Below are 8,320 nucleotides of genomic sequence, written 5' to 3' on the forward strand. Positions count from 1 at the left end.
GAGATTTGCTCTTTTTGGGGAAGGCTACAAAGAAATACCCATATTTTTATCTTCTGTGCCTCTTGTATGTTTCTTGATTCTCTCGTGGTTCCCTGCCTAGAGCCTCCTCTTCCGTCATCCCCGGGAGCCTACCGTTTTCACAAAAATATTATTTTGAAATTCTTTTCTTTGCTTGAGCAGGGGGCCTTGCAACTCAGATCGTAGCCAAGGAAAGCGTGAGGAACATCTTTGCTTTGATAGGTTGTCAATACTTTTTAAAAAAACTTTTGGTTAAAAAAACAAACAAGGAAACCCCCCCCCCCCTCCCAAAGCTTTCCAGAAAAGGTTTCATCACTGTCGATGCTGGAACAGAAAAGAAAAAAGAAAGAAATCAGAATCGTTGCAAGATTCAATCCAAGCAGAGATGGTATTCAGCAGGTTCTGACCAGTTCTGGATAATCGGTGGTGGAAATTTTCAGTAGTTCGGAGAACCGGTAAATGCCACCTCTGACTGGTCCTGCCCCATCTATTCTCTGCCTCCCGAGTCCCAGCTGATTAAAAGGAAATGGGGATTTTGCAGTATCCTTCCCCTGGAGTGTGGAGGGAATGGGGATTTTACAGTATCCTTCCCCTGGAGTGGGAAGGGAATGGGGATTTTACAGTATCCTTCCTGTAGAGTGTGGAGGGAATGGGGATTTTACAGTATCCTTCCTCTGGAGTGTGGAAGGAATGGGGATTTTGCAGTAACCTTCCTCTGGAGAGGGGAGGGAATGAGGATTTTGCAGTATCCTTCCCCTGGAGTGTGGAGGGAATGGGGATTTTGCAGTAACCTTCCTCTGGAGAGGGGAGGGAATGAGGATTTTGCAGTCATTCCCCTGGAGTGGGAAGGGAATGGTGATTTTACAGTATCCTTCCCCTGGAGTGTGGAGGGAATGGGGATTTTGCAGTATCCTTCCCCTGGAGTGGGAAGGGAATGGAGATTTTGCAGTATCCTTCCCCTGGAGTGGGAAGGGAATGGAGATTTTGAAGTATCCTTCCCCTGGAGTGTGGAGGGAATGGGGATTTTACAGTAACCTTCCTCTGGAGAGGGGAGGGAATGGGGATTTTGCAGTATCCTTCCCCTGGAGTGGGGAGGGAATGGGGAATTTGCAGTATCCTTCCCCTGGAGTGTGGAGGGAATGGGGATTTTGCAGTATCCTTCCCCTAGAGTGTGGAGGGAATGGGGATTTTGTAGTATCCTTCCCCTGGAGTGTGGAGGGAATGGGGAATTTGCAGTATCCTTTCCCTGGCATGCCCACCAAGCCACACCACACCTACCAAGCCACGCCCACAGAACCGGTAGTAAAAGAAATTGAATCCTACCCCTGAGGCAAAGGAATAATAATAAAAAAGGGGCAAACCTTGATTGTTAAGGGAACAAAGCGAGGAGAACCAGCTGTTAGGGAAGCACTTTTCACATTTTCCAAGCAACACAACAGCAATGACAACACAATGACAACGAATGCTATTGATCGTTCACCTGACCCTACCTAAAAGCTGCAAAACCAAGAAAAGGGTAGGACATTTTCATAATAAATCATGACCCCCTGCATGCAGGTAACACAAATTCCCATAAAAACATGATAGGAGCAAATAATGAAGATTTAAATTGCCAGATGTAGGAACCCCACCAGGTGACCTTGTCAGCTGTCAGATAGACAGAATATTTATTAGAAACTATCCTTTGTGTCTCTCTGGTTCTGTCCTCAAGCCTTTATTTTTCACATAAAGACAGATTATTTCTCTGATTTCCTAGTGGGACCGTGAGAAAGGCTCTGAAATTGGCAATATTGTTGGGTGTGAAGGATCAGGTCAGTGGTGGGATTCAGCCGGCTCGCACCTATTTAGGAGAACCGGTTGTTAACTTTCTAAGCAGTTCAGAGAACCGGTTGTTGGAAGAAATCACATTTTGTTTTTTTCCCACTTTACAGGGCTAATCCTGTAAGGAAGGCAGGAAGGAAACATTCTGGTGTTATTTCTAGCCTCATCTTTATTGCCTTGCTTACAGAAACTGCCTCTCCGGTTAATTCTTATTACATTGTCACAGCTAAGGCGAAGCGCCCATCGACCTGAGTGACATTGAGTTGGCCATGCCCACCCAGTCACATGACCACCGAGCCATGCCTGCCCAGCTGGTCATTAAGGCAGAGAACCGGTTGTTAAATTAGTTGAATCCCACCACTGGATCAGGTCCAGACATGAAACCCAATTAAACTGATTTATTGCTGAAAGTCTGGGCAGAAGAATCTTCCAAACTAAAGGTTAGCCCTTGTTTGGAGTTAGATAAGGGTCAATGGAATTTATGGGAGGTTGGATATCGTTCGCTTATGACTATGTAGGAATTCTAAGCTGGTTCCTCTTTTGACTCCACCCCTGATTTCTGCCACTCGTTCTCCCACAGCTGTTATTCTTATACCAATAGCACTCATGGGGGATACCTCTCCAGCACGACGGCTGTGGGTTTGATCCTAGGTAGAGGCAGATATTTCTGCCTCTGGGCACCCTGAGAATACCATATTTTTCAGACTATAACACACACCGGAGTATAAGACGCACCATGATTTTGAAGAGGTAAATTTTTAAAAAATATATATGTTTTTTGCATTCTGCGGGCCTCCCAAATCCTCTGCATGCCTCATTTTTTTTTTTGCAAACAAAAAAGGGCATGCAGAGTTTTGAGAGGCTTATAGAGTGCTCCTGGGGGCTGGGGGGGTGCAAAAACGGCCCATTTTTTGCTCTTTTTTGCCCTCCCCATCCCCCAGGAGCACTTTGCAAGCCTCCCAAACCCTCTGCACGTCCATTTTTTGCAAAGGGGGCGGGGTTTCAAAAATACGGTATATCTGCTGAACAAAATTCTGCATTGGTGACAGGAAGGGCATCTGGTCAGTAAACACTCAGCTAGCTCCATTGAGTTGCCCAGACTCCACCCCACAAGGGATTATGGGGGTCGTTAAAAGAAGATGATTACAAAAAATAACAATAATAATAATGGAGATACACTTTGCTTCCAACAAGAATGGAAAGCTAAATTTGAAGAGCAATGAAAAGGGATGATTTTTTCAGCTTCTGGTGTGTTCTCACATTAGTTGCAATCTTGAGAGAGAGAGGGAGGGAGGAAGAGGGGGAGGGAGGGAGAGAGAGAGGAGAGAGAGAGAGAAGAGAGACAAAGAGAAGAGAGAGGGAGGGAGAGAGAGGGGAGGGAGGGAGAGAGAGAAGAGAGAGAGAAGAGAGAGAGGGAGGGAGGGAGAGGGAGGGACAGAGAGAGAGAAGAGAGAGGGGGAGGGAGGGAGGGAGAGAAGGAGAGAGAGAGAGAGAGAGAGAGAGAGAGAGAGAGAGAGAGAGAGAGCGAGAGCGAGAGAGCGCTACTATTCTGCTTCTTTGATTTCTGGCTTGTTTTGAGAAATGTTAACATTTGAGGTAAAAAGCCAGAGATTCTGAGTTGTACTGCAAACATATTATTTTACCTGGCATTGCTTAGCAGTTAGATAATTGTATACCCTTCCACTCCACTCTGAAATAGGCAGGCAGTTTTGGCAGGAAAAGCAGGGCCAACTAATAAAAAAAGCATATGTTAAATCATAGAGTCAGCACGACAGCTGGTCAATAGCTGATATTTTTTCCTCACTTGTCACTGGAATTCCCTGAATTTTCTAATTATCAGAAAATGGAAGCAACAATTTTCACCACTGCAGAGAAAATGAAATTATAACGGTTCAAAAAGGCTCATAGAAGAATTAGAGTAGGTGAGAGAACAGAAGTTCTTTTCACGAATTTAATACCATGCCTTTCCTTTAAACTTGAGCGCTCTATTTGTCTCTGTGTCTCTGTCTGTCTGTCTGTCATCTATCTATCTATCTATCTATCTATCTATCTATCTATCTATCTATCTATCTATCTATCTATCTATCATTTATGTCTGTCTGTCTGTCTGTCTGTCTGTCTGTCTATCTATCTATCTATCTATCTATCTCTACCTACCTACCTACCTACCTACCTACCTACCTACCTACCTACCTACCTACCTACCTACCTATCTATCTATCTATCTATCTATCTATCTATCTATCTATCTATCTAATCTTATGACTCCATAATCCCTTGTGGGGTGCAGTCTGGGCAATTGAATGGACCTAGCAGAGTGTTTAAATGGATGGATGCCCTTCCTGTCGCCAATCAGGAATTTTGTTCAGCAGATATATTCTTGTGCCCAGAGAGAGAAATATCTGCCTTTACCCAGGATCAAACCCACAGCTTTCTGATTGTGAGGCAAGAGTTCCACATCTAGGCCACTGCACCACTTCTTCCTTCCTTCCTACCTTCCTTCCTTCCTTCCTTCCTTCCTACCTACCTACCTACCTACCTACCTATCTGTCTATCTTTTCACCTGTCTGTCTATCATCCATCCATCCATCCATCCATCCATCCATCCATCCATCCATCCATCATCTATCATCTATCATCTATCATCTCTTTTCACCTGTCTATCATCTATCTATCTGTCTGTCTGTCTGTCTGTCTATCTATCTATCTATCTATCTATCTATCTATCTATCTATCTATCATCTATCTATCTATCTATCTATCTATCTATCTATCTATCTATCTATCTATCTATCTATCATCTATCTATGTACCTACCTACCTACCTACCTACCTCATCTCATCTCATCTCATCTCATCTCATCTCATCTCATCTCATCTCTCACCAAAGATTTAATCCTTCAACACGAGCAATTATATCAAATTGGTTATAAACATATTGGCTCTTAAGGTAACACCTGTTTCATTCTGTCACAACAAACCTACTCTTGTAAAACTCACAGGATATTTTCCAGTGGAAACAATTTCTACATTTTTTTGTGTGTGTTTTTGGCAGGTATGGGGAGGAAAAACACAATTTGCATATTTGTCATGCTCTGCTGTGATTAATTATGAACATTTGGGATGAAGGACAGCCGTTTCTCCCCAAGGAACAGATATTCTCTCACCAAAGATGTGGCTTAATGCCAAGTTGCTAGAATCCCCTTATCTTTTGCCCATTCTCCTGGCTTTTTATGATTATTCCAGAACGTCCAAGTTAAAAAAAAAATGTAGCTCCTTTATACACTGCACAACAAAGTGGAGCTGATCACCTTTCAGAAATTTGCTACATCACTGGGAGTTTTTGAAATGCTAAAAGTAGAATCAAGAATAGGAGCTTTGAAAGCAACTCATGATTGAATAATTGAGGGACCCCATAGTAGCAAGTGACTCAGACGAGGTGAATGAGACTTCTTTCTGTTGATTACATAAACGTCCTTTGGAGATGTCATTTTTTTCATAGGAAATTAGAGATCTATTTCTGCTTGGATATTACAATTAGTAGGTCTTCTAACTGCATATGTGAAAAATAATCATCTTATTATTCTGTCCTTTCCTGTCCTGTCTTGTCCTATCCTCTTCTTCTATTCTATTCTATTCTATTCTACTCTACTCTACTCTTATTCTTATTCTATTCTACTCTATTCTTATTCTTATTATTTCTATTCTATTCTTATTCTATTCTTATTCTCATTTCTATTCTATTCTATTCTATTGTGTTCAATTCTATTTTTATTCTTATTCTAGTCAAGTCTGGTTTATTTTTTCTACTCTACTCTACTCTGTTCTTATTCTATTCTTATTCTATTCTATTCTATTCTACTCTAGTCTACTCTATTCTTATTCTTATTTCTATTCTATTCTTATTCTATTCTTATTCTCATTTCTATTCTATTCTATTCTATTGTGTTCAATTCTATTTTTATTCTTATTCTAGTCTAGCCTGGTTTATTTTTATTTTATGGACAGAGAATGGAAGTAGTGAACTTCCTCCCATATTTGGGCATACCGGGGGTTGTAACTCTAAATGGATACCTATCACCCTGGCTCAGCTGATAAGGAGTCAAACTCTGTGGCTTAGTGGCTAAGACGTTTGCCTAAGATGCAATACAGCACAGGTTTGAATCCCAGTAAGGGTATGGCTAGCTGATGAAAGCTAAATAGCTTGAAACAGATCTATACTAGTCTCCCTTTATTTATTTATCAGCACAAATACTACACAATACACACACACACACACACACACACACACACACATTCAGTATATATATATATATACACGGTATATATTTAAAATTATACTGTAATAAGAGCTGATTTGAAACCTTATGCAAAATTCTAACGGCCTGTCATGCAACATGGTTTATCCTGGGCCTGATATTCATTCTTCCTGACTGCAGATCTAATTCTGTCCGAATAAAGAACAAATCCGGAACCAAGTTGAATTGCAAGCCAGGAGACGTTTCCGTAATTAACTTCAGCGAGCGAATTACATTCAAAACACATTTCGGCTCCCTTCTCACTTCTAAATAGTCTGCGAAATGGATGGAATAACATCTCGTTAGAAACATTTGTCAACTTCCTGGGTAGCTCAGGAATCTGTTCCTTTTCTTCCCTGCTTCAGTTCTGCGCTTTGTGCTTAGCTGCCTCCTCATCTCCTGTTCCTTAATAAGTAAAGAAAGTCTCACCAAGAGGCTCCGGAAAATATCCCTGTCCTAATGGGAAGAAGGAGATCACTTGTTTAGAATAATTTGAGGGTGACAAGGGAGAGAAATATCCATTAAATTTAATGAATAGAATAAGAATAAGAATAAGAATAAGAATAAGAATAAGAATAAGAATAAGAATAAGAATAAGAATAAGAAATAAAATAGACTAAAGAAGAGGATAGGATAGGATAGGATAGGATAAGAAATAGAACAGAATAGAATAAAGTATAGAATAGAATAAGAATAAGGAATAGAATAGAATAAAGAATAGAATAAGAATAAGAATAAGAATAAGAATAAGAATAAGAATAAGAATAAGGAATAAAATAGAATAAAGAAGAGGATAGGATAGGATAGGATAGGATAGGATAGGATAGGATAGGATAAGAAATAGAACAGAATAAAATAAAGTATAGAATAGAATAAGAATAAGGAATAGAATAGAATAAAGAATAGAATAAGAATAAGAATAAGAATAAGAATAAGAATAAGAATAAGGAATAGAATAGAATAAAGAATAGAATAGAATAAGAATAAGAAATAGAATCGAATAAAGAATAGAATCGAATAAAGAATTGAATAAAACTGAATAGAATAGAATACAAAACAATTAGAATAAGAAATAGAATCGAATATAGAATAGAATAGAAAAAACAATAATAAGAAATAGAATAGAATAGAATAGAATAAAGAATAGAAATAGAATAGAATAGAAGGAATAGAATAAAAAAATAGAAAGACATAAAAGGTATGGAATGAAATAGAAAATAGGGGATGGAATGGGATAGGGTAGAGTAGAATAGAATAGAATAGACTAGAATTGAGTAGAGTAGAGTAGAGTAGAGTAGAGTAGAGTAGAATAGAATAGAATAGAATAGAATAGAATAGACTTCTTTATTGGCCAAGTGTGATTGGACACACAAGGAATTTGTCTTTGGGGCAGATGCTCTCAGTGTACATAAAAAGACAAGATACATTCCTCAAGAATCATCAGGTACAATATTGAATGATAGTCATAGGGTACAAATAAGCAATCAGGAAACAATCAATATCGATATAAATCGTAAGGACACAAGCAACAAAGTTACAGTCCTGCAGTCATAAGTGGGAGGAGATGGGGGATAGGAACGATGCGAAGACTAATAGTAATGCAGCCTTAATGAATGGTTTGACAGTGGTGAGGGAATTATTCGTTTAGCAGAGGGATGGCATGCAGGAAAAAACCGTCCTTGTGTCTAGTTGTCCTGGTGTGCAGTTCCCTATAGCTTCGTTTTGAGGGTAGGAGTTGAAACAATTGATGTCCAGGATGTGAACGGTCTGTAAATGTTTTCACAGCCCTCTTTATCTGTATTCAGAAAGAAAAGTGTGAATTCAAGCAGTTAAGGAAGAGGCCCTTGTTAATTCAATCTACTATTAATTTCCCCCAAACCTCCAAAAAAGAAAATAAAAAGCTATAGATTTTTGCCACACTAGCGAGGACAAATAATAGTGTGGGTTTTAGGGTGGTTTGATCAAATCATTAAAGCAAATCAGCTTTCCAAACTGAATAATTGTGTTTGCTTTAACGGCCCAGCTCATACAGTGAAACTGGATTGAGTCTCCAAATTGATTTTAACGTTGAATTAAATCAGAATGATTTGGTGTGTCAGATTGGCTGCTCAAATCATATTTTGTTTGTCTCATAGAAGCCTAGTATGTGTGTGTGTGTGTGTGTGTGTGTGTGTGTGTGTGTG

Source organism: Thamnophis sirtalis, unplaced genomic scaffold, assembly GCF_051295495.1.
Source record: "Thamnophis sirtalis isolate CommonGarterSnake01/CBP01778 unplaced genomic scaffold, rThaSir2_p1.2 scaffold_9, whole genome shotgun sequence".
NCBI lineage: Eukaryota > Metazoa > Chordata > Lepidosauria > Squamata > Natricidae > Thamnophis > Thamnophis sirtalis.